A 13780-nucleotide genomic window follows, 5' to 3' on the forward strand; every position below is an offset into this window, starting at 1 on the left:
ATTGTGGAAGTCAGTGTGGCAATTCCTCAGGGATCTAGAACTAGAAATACCATTTGACCCAGCAATTCCATTACTGGGTATATACCCAAAGGATTATAAAACATGCTGCTATAAAGACACATGCACATGTATGTTTACTGCGGTACTATTCACAATAGCAAAGACTTGGAACCAACGCAAATGTCCAACAATGATAGACTGGATTAAGAAAATGTGGCACATATACACCATGGAATACTATGCAGCCATAAAAAATGATGGGTTCATGTCCTTTGTAGGGACATGAATGAAGCTGGAAACCATCATTCTCAGCAAACTATCACAAAGACAAGAAACCAAACACCGCATGTTCTCACTCATAGGTGGGAATTAAACAATGAGAACACATGGACACAGGAAGGGGAACATCACACACTGGGGCCTGTTGTGGGGTGCGAAGAGGGGGCAGGGATAGCATTAGGCGATATACCTAATGTTAAATAAAGAGTTAATGGGTGCAGCACACCAACATGGCACATGTATACATATGTAACAAACCTGCACATTGTGCACATGCACCCTAAAACTTAAAGTATAATAATAAACAAAAGAAACTGCAATTGAATGAATTTTGAAAAATGCATATGCCTGTATAACTACCCCCACAATCAGAATATAGAATATTTCTTTTTTTTTTTTTTGAGACGGAGTCTTGCTCTGTCGCCAGGCTGGAGTGCAGTGGTATAATCTCGGCTCACTGCAACCTCTGCCTCCAAGGTTCAAGCGATTCTTCTGCCTTAACCTCCTGAGAAGCCAGTATTACAGGTGCCTGCCACCATGCCCAGCTAATTTTTGTATTTTTAGTAGAGATGGGGTTTCACCATACTGGTCAGGCTGGTCTTGAACTCCTGACCTCAAGTGATCCACCTGCCTTGGCCTTCCAAAGTGCTGGGATTACAGGCGTGAGCCACTGTGCCTGCCTGGCCTAGAATATAGAATATTTCTATCACCCCCAAAAATTCCTTTTGGCCCCTCTGCAGTCAGTCTTACTCCCACTCCATCCCTAGCCCTAGGCAACCATTAATCTACTTCCTGTCACTATAGATTAGGTTTTTCTACGAATTCCTAAAAATAGAATCATGTCTCTGGATTCTATTACTCAATTGTATCGTATAGTAAGTGTCCTGTTATTCTCTTTTTGATGCTCAAATTTTTGCCATTTTTGGCGAGTGGAGCATTTTTAGTTTGACTCTTTCATTGTTTTGCTATGACCCCAGTAGTCTCTGATAGCTTTCTGGCTTTCAGGCACAGCAAGTGGTCTCAGGTTCAGGATGTATATTTCCTATTCTTTATGAAATCAGCCATTTCTTCAAAGGCCCTGCTTCCTTGGTCTTTGAAGACTATAATCTGAGCACTAGGGATGACCATTGCTACTAAGTTGTTAGTACTTCCAGACCTTTCCAGTGGACAGAACTAGGAAATAACTATTTTCTAGAAGGAGAAAAGTAAATAATGAGTTCGTACTGATATTTTCTATTTAAATTAAAGATTAGAACTTTCACCTACTTTGTAATATTTTGCCTTTGTTCTCTTAAGCTAAAAATCTTGGTTTTTAATAACATTAACATTTATTTGTCTTTTCCTACCATATAAATAATGTATATTTGATATATGTAGCTATTTATTTGTTTATTTATTTATTTTAGAGATAGGGTCTTGCTCTGTTGCCAAGGGTAGAGTGCTTGCTATATTGCCCAGGGTAGAGTACAGTAGCACAATCATAGCTCACTGCAGCCTCAAACTCATGGCCTCAAGCAATCTGCCTCAACCTCCTGAGTAGCTGGGGCTACAGGTGCAGCTACCACACCCAGCACCATAGGTATTTTTAAAAAAATAGTTTCAAAATAGCAACCCCAATATTGTAACAATAAAATGACTAAATACAGGTTACACTTCTTTGTGATGTTTTAGTCTTTAGGATATATCTCACAGAAAAATGAAAGCCAAAATATTCCTTTTTCAGTCATTAGACAGAGCTCTTCTCTATTTGGTCGTGCCACCAACTTGCTGTAGAGCTAAGTTCACTTGTCTCAATTTGGTTTAGATTTTTAGGGATTGCTTTGTTCTTTTATTTTCTTCTTAAAGTAATTGGTTTTTGAAGTTATTTAATAGCCACATTTACGTGTTTTGAAAGTCAAAACCATATGACAGATTTCATCTGAGAAGGTTTATTTCCAGTCTGTGTCCCCTGCCTTTCTTTTTTGTTAACAGATTTATTTTTTAAAACAGCTTTAGGTTTACAGAAAACCTGCCTTTTTCCCTATTATTAATGTCTTGCATTATTGTGGTATATTTATTACAATTGATAGCCAACATTTGTACACTGTTATTAACTAAAGACCATGGTTTATATTAAGATTTGTTGTTTTGTGTTGCACATTCTGTGGGTTTTGAAAAATGTCTAATGACATATCCACCATTACAATAACATACAGAGTAATTTCACTGCCCTAAAAATCCCTTATGTTCCAATATTCATCCCTCCCTTCTTTCCCCAAAACCCTGGCAACCACTGACCTTTTCCTGTATCCATAGTTTTGCTTTTTCCTGAATGTCATACATAATAGTCCCCCTTTATCCTCAAGGGATATGTTACAAGACCTACAGTAGGTGCCTGAAACTATGGATAGTATAGAACCCTACACATACATACTTATAATAAGGTTGACTTATAAATTATGCACAGTAAGAAATTAACAACAATAATGATAAAATAGAACAATTATAACAATATACTGTAATAAAAGTTATGTAAATATGCTTTCTCTCTCAAAATATCTAATTGTACTGTACTCACTTTTCTTGTATATGTTGATTTGATAACAGAGACAGCTATTAAATAACTAATGTATATGATAATATATAGAGCATGGATGCACTGGACAAAGGAATGTTTCAGATCCAGGGCAGGATGGAGCAGGATAGCACAAGATTTCATCATGCTACTCAGAGCAGTGTGCAATTTAAAGCTTATGAATTAGTTATTTCTGAAACTTTCCATGTAATATTTTCAGGCCTTGGTTAACTGCAGAAAGCAAAACTGTGGATAAGGGTGGATTATTACAGTTATAATTATCTACTGAGACTGTTTTTTTCACTTAGCAGTATGCGTTTAAGTTTCCTCCATGTCTTTAAGTGGCTTGATAGCTCATTCCTTTTTAGTTCTGCATAATACTCCGCTGTAAAGGTGCACCACAGGCTGTTCATCCATTCACCTACTGAAGGACATTGTCTGCTTCCAAGGTTTGGCAATTATGAATAAAGCTGCTGTAAAAATTAACATACAGCATTTTGTGTGGATGTAAGTTTTCAACTCATTTGGACCAATATGAAGGAGTATGATTGCTGGATCATATAGTAAGAGTATGCTTGGTTTTGTAGGAAACTGCCAAACTGTCTTCCTGTGTGGTTTTACCATTTTGCATTTCCACCAGCAATGAATGAGAGTTCCTGTTGTCCACATCCTCACAAGCATTTAGTGCTTTCAGTGTTTTGAATTTTAGCCATTCTAATATATGTGTAGTGGAATCTCATTTTAATTTGCAATTCCCTAATGATGTATGAGGTTGAACATCTTTTCTTATGCGTATTTGTCATCCTCTGATTCCTGTTTTTTCCTTCCTCTGTAAGTAATCATTTTTTATCGGCTGTTGGTTTATCCTTCTATTATTACTTTTAAAAAATGCTTATTCCACACACATACACTTACAGTCCCTCTTTCTTTCTTTTTTTTTTTTTTTTGAGACGGAGTCTCGCTCTGTCGCCCAGGCTGGAGTGCAGTGGTGCGATCTCGGCTCACTGCAAGCTCCACCTCCCGGGTTCACGCCATTCTCCTGCCTCAGCCTTTCCGAGTAGCTGGGACTACAGGCGCCCGCCACCACACCCGGCTAATTTTTTGTATTTTTTAGTAGAGACGAGGTTTCACCGTGGTCTCGATCTCCTGACCTCGTGATCCGCCCGCCTCGGCCTCCCAAAGTGCTGGGATTACAAGCGTGAGCCACCGCGCCCGGCCCCTCTTTCTTAAACAAAAGGTAGCATGCTGGACGCAATTCACAGCATCTTATAGAGTATTTTTTATTGTGGAATAGTACTTCATCATTATTTCTTCAACCAGTCCTTTATTGATGAACATTTGGATTGTTTGCAATCTTTTGCTATTACAAATAGTACTACAGTGAATAAGTTTGTATATACATCATTTTATATTTCTGTCTATATATCTGTGAGATAGATTTAGAAAGGTGATTGTGGTGTCCAGGATTAAATGCATATGTAATTTTGCTAGATATTGCCAAATTCCCATCATACTGTTTTTGCATTCCTGCCAACAATATGTGAAAGTGCCTATTTCCCTGCAGAGTTGATAATAAGGCATTTTGTCAGACTCAAGGATTTTTGCCAACATGATAGATAACAAACTGTAATGTTCTGTATTTTAGCTGGATGGTGGGTACATGGAAGTTTGTTCTATTCTTAATTATACATTTTTCATGTATCTAAAATACTTCATAAAATAAGCTAACATAAGGAATTGCTCTTAAAGAAGAGCAGTTTTCTATTTTGGCTTTAGGAGAAATATATCGTTTTTATGGATAACTTAAAACTATTGACTGAAATCTCGAATGATCCACAACTAGACTTGAAAAGAATTTCAGAGACAAGAGATTCTGATCCTATCATATAACAAATTCAGGCTCTAGGGCTCAAAGAAGCCAAGTGATTAGCTTGAAGTTACATAGTTAACGAGAAACAAGCTTGCCTTTAACTACAATGCATTGCAGTCAATATATAAAATTTATGGAGAACATTATCCAAGAAACTGGGATGTCTAACACTCATCTTCATAACAATTCCACTACATTTAAATGATACAGGAAATAGAATGCATTGCATCAAAGTTAAGGTACTGGACTGATTGCCACTGTGTTTCTAAGTGCAATTCTGAAAGCTGGTATAAGCTATGAAACTCATATTGTTTGGTTATGACAGCCTTATTAATAATCTTTCTCCTTTTTCAGCTTTTCAGTAGAATAGATCAGCTACTGAGCTCCCACCAACAGTCCTCAAATTTATTTTATGAAATCTGTAACATATTCAGGACCTATATATATTAGAAATTCTCTGTCAATGTTACTATGAGAGTTGTTTGTAATTTTTGAGAGCAAAGTCTGAAGAACCGTCTTTTAGAACTGGATCATTCTTACAGAGGGGCAAGGTGAGACTAATGTTTTCACAGTTTTAATCTTGTTATATGGTGTAGATACTTTAAGTATTTTATATTAAATTTGCATTCTGAGGCTTCTCAACAAAAGCAACATGGAACAAATTACTCAAAATCACCAATTATCCAATGATGTCATTCTTAGGAAAATAAAAATAATTTTGTGACACAGAGTCCAATCTAGTCCAGGATCACTTATTGCATTTAGCTGCCATGTCGCTCTTGTCTTTTTTCATCTGGGATAATTCCTCTGGCTTTCTTTGTCCTTCATGAGTTTGACATTTTTGAAGCATATGGACCAGTTACTTTGTAGAATGTTCCTCAGTTTAGGTTTGTTTGATGTCACCTCATGCTTAGATTCGGGTTATGCATTTGGGTTAGGGTTAGACAGAAGTGATGCTGTAATCTCAGTGTGTTGTGTCATACACACATCAGTTCACGTAATATTGGTTTGTCTCAGTAGTCATGATGCTACTTTGGTTAAAGTGATGTCTGCCTGTTTTCTCCACTCTAAAGTTACTATTTTTCCCTTTAAAGTTAAAAAGTAATTTGTGGCGAGATACTTCGAGACTATATCCTGTTTCCCATTGAACGTTTACCCACCAGTTTCAGCACCCATTAATGATTCTTGAATGAACCAATTGCTACTGTGACGGTTACCCCTGGTACAAAGACATTCTTTAGTTTGGGATTTCTTAAATTATATTGATTTGCATTTTCATCAAATGTATACAATGTCAGAGAAAATCAAACAAATAAATCAGCAACCCAAAGAAGGAAATGAAAGGCTAAGCGCGGTGGCTCATGCCTGTAATCCCAGCACTTTGGGAGGTCGAGGAGGGCTGATCACTTGAGGTCAGGAGTTCAAGCCAGTCTGGCCAACATGGTGAAACCTGTCTCTACTAAAATAAAAATAAAAATTAGCTGGGCGTGGTGGCACGCGCCTGTGGTCCCAGCTACTTGGGTGGCTGAGGCAGGAGAATGGCTTGAACCTGGCTGAGGTCATGCCATTGCACTCCAGCCTGTCTCAAAACAAACAAACAAAAAACGCCAGAAGCAAATATAATTAAAAAATTTGAATAAATAACAAAAACTGATTTGAAGTATGAATGACTTGCTCACTTGCCTAAATCTGTCTTTTGACTTGTAAATGTAAGGTCAAAGAAAGCTTGGAAAACCTTTTATAATTTAATCGTCACACTGTCATGGGAGATAAGCAGAAAACGTTTCTGCTCTCCACCAAGGTAAGTTTAAAAACAGACGTTCTTTCGGGCTTCATTGGAGCTGTTACATCAAGTATTTGTCATGGGGGCAGAATTAACTATTAATGAACTTGAGCCTTTTCAGATGGCTTCAATATGCCTTGCTTTTGTATTTCTCCAAACAATTTGAGTGTTTTTTCTTATTAATAACTTAAATAAAAAATTAATTTAATCATTAAATATTTCCAGTATACAGTAAATAATATTAGACAACCATTTACCTACCATCTGAATTTAAATGCTATTTACATTTTGCCATCTTTCCTTCAGAATGTTTTTTCTCTAAATAAAATAATATAGATACATAATATTATGGATATAACTAAAACCATACTTCTATCTCTTTGCTTTCTCTCCCCAGGGTTAGCCATTTCCTGTCAATAATGTATCATTGCCATGCATGAGTTTATGTTCTGGACACACACACACACTCTCTCTATATAGATACTGTATATATGCTCTCTCTATATACATACTGTGTGTGTATATATATACATTTTACATAGGCTGGGCATGGTGGCTCATGCCTGTAATCCCAGCACTTTGGGAGGCTGAGGCAGGGAGATCTCTTGAGGTCAACAGTTCAAGACCAGCCTGGCCAACATGACGAAACCCCGTCTCTACTAAAAATACAAAATTAGCCAGGCGTGGTGGCATGTGCCTGTAATCCCAGCTACTCAGCAGGCTGAGGCAGGAGAATTGCTTGAACATGGGAGGCAGAAGTTGCAGTAAGCTGAGATTGTGCCACTGCACTCCAGCCTGGGGAACAAAGTGAGACTCTGTCTCAAAAAAAAAAAAAAAAATTCATAAAAATAAATCACAATAGGATACATTCAATTTGATATAATTTGTGTATAATTTTACATGCACAAAATAATGTTTGTATATATTGTATCATATTGATTTTATCCTATTGTGATTTACTTTCCTTTTTACTTAATGTTTTTGGAATTGATCCACTGTATACATGTACTTACGATTTACTTGTTTTAACTACTATATGAAAACCTACTGTATGAATACTTACATACTGTTTATTTCCCAACCAATGAAGAATTAGACTGTTTTTATTTTCTTTATTGCTGCCTCAAACGGTGAGGTAATAAATATTCGTATATTATACATTCTTCCTTGTGCATATGTAGGCAAGTTTCTCTGGACTACAAAACCTGAGTCTTGGTATAAGGACGTTTTCAGCTTTACTAGGTAGTATCGAATTGTTTTCCAATGGTTGTACCTATTTATACGCCTATCAGCAGCTCACATCCTTCTGTGCTTGGTGTTATCAGACTTTCTACTTTGTTAACAACTAGAAGAATGTGAACTTTTTTCTTCTTATTGCCTAAATTTGCATTTCTTAATTTGTAGTAGACAGAGCTTCTGTTGATATGTTTTTACTTCTGGATTTTCTCTCTTATATACCTGTTTATGTCCTTTGCGCATTTTTATTGGGTCATTTGTCATTTTCTCATTCATCTGTAAGCATTATTTATTGTGAATTTTAATCTTTTGTTCTGTACCTTGTGAACATTTTCTCCTACCTGTTACTTGATCACTTTGTTTATAGTGCTTTTGGTAAGTAGAAGTTTTAAATTTAATATAGCTAAAATTACTAACCATATAGTTTAATTTTTGTGTGTCTCGAAGATGAGACAAGCAGCATTAGAGACTACCTGGCTGAGACCTATTTGGCTGTGCTACATATTCCCTAGTTCTGTATCACTACCAATGCCTATGGTAGCAGAAGAAATTGAGACGAATTCTTAGAGTTTGAACATAGATGGAAATCGTAAGACTGACTACAAGAAGCTGCAGTTTAGGCAAATGTTTTCCCTGAGCTAACTGGAGAAACTTCAGAACAACTCACAGTTTTAGTATCTGTTTTTGTTTTGTTTTATTTGGAGAGGGCAAGGGTTGAATGAGGTAGATGGGCTTTTGTTGCTTAACAATGATCATAATTTACATTATTCTTAGAAGAAATGTGTGTTTAATGGAAAAGGGAAGTATTAATAATGGAGTATGCTACTCTTTCATAATAAGAAGAAATTAACAAAAAAGACACTAAGTCTTGAATCACACGACTGAAAAGGAATACCCGGAATATTTCTCATAACAGCCTGCTAGTTGTGTGAATGACAGCTGGGATTTATAACACCTGATGCCTCACACTCTGCCATATGTTAAAAAATTTCTTTCCTGGAAGGATTAGATGGCTGGCCACTTTTCTTATCCAAAATGAAATAGCTCATACCCAACGCCACCTTGCTGAATGCTTGAATAATAGGATAAATACAAAGTTGATACAATACCCATCTTGCTTCCAAATTAATTATTTAAATTTATAGAATTAAAGCCAAATGTATATTCAAAGAATTATTTTGGCTTTAAAGCAGTTTGCATAATAGGTTTGCAAAAACCTATTAATTATTACTAATACTAAAAATTATACCCTTACTTTACTGATGTTCCATGGATAGAGGGCTTAACTTCCGGCTGGGTGAGGCAGACAGAAACTTGTATCAAGCGATCACTTCCTTTAATGCTTTCTTTTTCATGTTTATATGTGAAGCTTTCTTCATTTTTCATGATAATCTCTAACATGGATTAAGGACTATTTTTATTCTTAAACGACTAAATTTTTATTTCTTATATAAAAGTATGACTTTAAATTTAGTATAATTGTTACAAAAAAGAGTTTTTTTAAAAAAGCTTTGAAAATCTGATCATAGTAAATATACATACTATTGTAGAAAATGTAAAAAAACAAAAACCATAAATATAAAAATTTATAAAGATATCATCCAGGAGTAACAACGATTAATATTTTAGAACATGACCTCAGTCTTTTTTCTATGCATGCAGCAATTCATTTTAACCAAAGATGAGATCATACAGTCCATCGATTTTATAAATTTATTTTTTGTTATAACATTTTGCTATATTGCTAAATATTTCTTTAAAACATGCATAATATTTAATCACAGAGTTGGGGCATAACGTACATAAATATTCCCAATCATTTCCCATTTTTTATGTTAAAAATTTTAACATTGATGAAAATCATTCTTACTAACTTTTTACACATGTCCATAAATATTTCCTTAGAATACAGTTCCAGAAATGGAATTGTTTGATCAAATGGTACACAAACTTTTAAGGTTTTTGCTATTTACTACAAAATTTCCCTTGATAAAGCTTTTATAATGTATGCACCTAAGAGCCTTTTAACTCTAATTTTTATTCATTTAAAAAATTCTGTGGGTACATAGTAGGTATATATATTTATGAGGCATATGGGATCTTTGATACGGGCATACAATGTGTAATAATTATGTCAGGATAAATGAAGTATCCATCACCTCAAGTATTTATCCTTTTTGTTACAAACAATACAATTATACTCTTTTAGTTATCTTAACATGTACAATCAAATTATTATTAACTATAGCCACCCTGATGTGCTATTAAATACTAGATCTTATTCATTTTTTCTAACTATTTTTTTGTACCTACTAACCATCCCCACTCTACCGCCCCATCCCCCACCACAACCCCACTACCCTTCCCAGCCTCTGGTAAGCATCATTATCTCCGTGAGTTCAATTGTTTTAATTGTTAGCTCCTACAAATAAATTAGAACATGTGAAGTTTGTCTTTCTGTGCCTGCCTTATTTCACTCAACATAATGACCTCCATTTCCATCCATGTTGTTGCAGATTACAGGATCTCATTCTTTTCTATGGCTACATAGTACTCTGCTGTTTTTAAGTACCACATTTTCTTTATCCATTCATCGGTTGATGGACACTTAAGCTGTATCCAAATCTCAGCTATTGTGAACAGTGCTGCAACAAACATGGGAGTGCAGATATCTCTTCAATATACTGATTTCCTTTCTTTTGGATAGATACCCAGCAGTGGGATTGCTGTATCATATGGTAGCTCTTATTTTTAGTTTTTACAGGAACCGTCAAACTGTTCTTTATAGTGGTTGTACTAATTTACATTCCCACCAACAGTGTACGAGGGTTCCCTTTTCACTACATCCTTGCCAGCATTTGTTATTGCCTATCTTTTGGATAAAAGCCATTTTAACTGGGATGTGATGATACCTCATTATAGTTTTGATTTGCATTTGTTGAGCATCTTTTCATATACCTATTTGCTATTTGTATATTTTCTTTGGAGAAATGTCTATTCAGATCTTTTGCCCATTTTAAAATCAGATCATTAGATTTTTTTCCTATAGAATTATTTGAGCTGCTTATATATTCTAGTTATTAATCCCTTGTCAGATGGGTAGTTTGCAAATATTTTCTCCCATTCTATGAGTTGTCCCTTCACTTTGTTGATTCTTTCCTTTTTCCTTTGCTGTTCAGAAGCTTTTTAACTTAATGTGGTGCTATTTGTCCATTTTTGCTTTGGTTGCCTGTGCTTGTGGGGTATTACCCAAGAAATCTGTGCCCAGTCCAATGTCCTGGAGAGTTCCTCCCATGTTTCCTTGTAGTAGTTTCATAGTTTGAGGTCTTAGATGTAAGTCTTTAATCCACTTTGATTTGATTTTTGTATATGACGACAGATAGGAGTTGTGATGATTAATACTGAATGTCAACTTGATCGGATTTAAAGATACAAAGTATTGATCCTGGGTGTGTCTGTGAGGATGTTGTTAAAGGAGATTAACATCTGAGTCAGTGGGCTGGGAAAGGCAGACCCACCCTTAAGCTGGGTGGGCACAATCTAACCAATTGCCAGTGCAGCTAGAATATAAGCAGGCAGAAAAATGTGAAAAGAGAGACTGGCCTAGCCTCCTAGCCTACATCTTTCTCCCATGCTGGATGCTTCCTGCACAGCAGCACTTCTATCATCAAATGGAAGTGGTATATACACGATCAGGCTCGAACAGGTCCTGAAGGCACAGGTCAGTTACATGAGGAAGTGGCTCAAATGCCCATGGTCTCCACTCCTGCCCCCCTGCCTTCTCTTTCCCGGCCTGCACTGATGGCCTCATGGGGAGTTCCCTGTGATCAGTTGACAGAGAAAGAGAAGACTAGGGTTCACAGATGGTTCTGCGCGACATGCAGGCACCACCTGAAAGTGGACAGCTGCAGCACTACAGCCCCTTTCTAGGACATCCCTGAAGGACAATGGTGAAGGGAAATCTTCCCAATGGGCGGAACTTCGAGCATTGCACCTGATTGTGCACTTTGCATGGGAGGAGAAATGGCCAGACGTGTGATTATATACTGATTCATAAGCTGCAGCCAATGGTTTGGCTTGATTGTCAGGGACTTGGAAGAAGCATGATTGGAAAATTGGTGACAAAGAAATTTGGGGAAGAGGTATGTGGATAAACCTCTCTGAATGGCCAAAAGCTGTGAAGATATTTGTATCCCATGTAAGTGCTCACCAACAGGTGACCTCAGCAGAGGAGGATTTTAATAATCAAGTGGATAGGATGACCCATTCTGTGGACACAACTCAGCCTGTTTCCTCAGCCACTCCTGTCATCACACAATGGGCCCATGAACAAAGTGGCCTTGGTGGCAGGGATAGAGGTTATGCATGGTCTCAGCAAGATGGCCTTCCACTCACCAAGGCTGACCTGGCTACGGTCACTGCTGAGTCCCCAATTTGCCAGCAACAGAGACCAACACTGAGCCCTTGATATGGCACCATTCCTCGGGGTGATCAGCCAGCCACCTGGTGACAGGTTGATTATATTGGACCTCTTCCATCATGGAAAGGGCAGAGGTTTGTCCTCACTGGAATAGACACTTACTCCAGATAGGGGTTTGCCTATCCTGCACACAATGCTTCTGCCAAGACTACCATCTGTGGATTCACAGAATGCCTTATCCATTGTCATAGTATTCCACACAGCATTGCCTCTGACCAATGCACTCACTTTACAGCTAAAGAAGTGCAGCAGTGGGCTCATGCTCATGGAATTCACTGGTCTTACCAAGTTCCCCCCATCATCCTGAAGCAGCTAGATTGATAGAATGGTAGAATGGCCTTTTGAAGTCACAATTACAATGCCAACTAGGTGACAATACTTTGCATGGCTGGGGCAAAGCTCTCCAGAAGGCTGTGTATGCTCTGAATCAGCATCCAATATATGGTACTGTTTCTCCCATAGCCAGGATTCATGGGTCAAGGAATCAAGGGGTGGAAGTGGAAGTGGCACCACTCACCATCACCCCTAATGATCCACTAGCACAGTTTTTTCTTCCTGTTCCCATGACATTACGTTCTGCTTGCCTAGAGGTCTTAGTTCCAGAGGGAGGAACACTGCCACCAGGAGACACAACAATGATTCCTTTAAACTGGAAGTTAAGATTGCCACCTGGACACTTTGGGCTCCTCCTGCCTTTAAGTTAACAGGCTAAGAGGGAGTTACAGTGTTGGCTGTGGTGACTGATCTCGACTCTGAAGATGAAATCAGTCTACTGCTCCATAACAGAGGTAGGAAAGAGTATGCATGGAATACAGCAGATCCATTAGGGCATCTCTTAGTATTACCATGCCCTGTGATTAAGGTCAATGGGAAACTACAACAGTCCAATCTGGCAGGGCTACAAATGGTCCAGACCCTTCAGGAACGAAGGTTTGGGTCACTCCACCAGGAAAGAAACCACAACCTGCTGAGGTGCTTGCTGAAGGGAATACAGAATGGGTAGTAGAAGTTAGTCATCAATACCAGCTATGACCATGTGACCAGCTGCAAAAAACGAGGACTGTAACTGGCATGAGTATTTCCTCCTTCTTCTGTTTAAAACATGTTTGTGCATGTATACACCTGTACTAAGAAAATATCTTCTTTTTTTTTCCTTTCTCCTTTATCACGTGACATAAGATTTATTGACTTCACATCAGCATTTAAGTATTGTTAACTTTACATAATAGTATTTGGGTTGGTGATTGGTGTGTTTCTCATTGTATGAAGGATAGCTGCATTATGTTAGGCGTAATTATGACCTTATTAGTATCTTTATTTGAAGATTATGTATGATCTCAGGAGATGTGTATGAGTCCAAGTTGACAAGTAGTGGACTTGTAATGGTTAATACTGAGTGTCAACTTCTTTGGATTGAAAGATACAAAGTATTGATCCTAGGTATGTCTGTGAGGTTGTTGCCAAAGGAGATTAACATTTGAGTCAGTGCGCTAGGAAAGCCGACCCACCCTTAATCTGGGTGGGCACAATCTAATCAACTGCCAGCATGGCTAGAATGTAAGCAGGTAGAAACATGTG

The sequence above is a fragment of the Hylobates moloch genome, unplaced genomic scaffold, assembly GCF_009828535.3.
Source record: "Hylobates moloch isolate HMO894 unplaced genomic scaffold, HMol_V3 SCAFFOLD_17, whole genome shotgun sequence".
Classification (NCBI taxonomy): Eukaryota; Metazoa; Chordata; class Mammalia; order Primates; family Hylobatidae; genus Hylobates; species Hylobates moloch.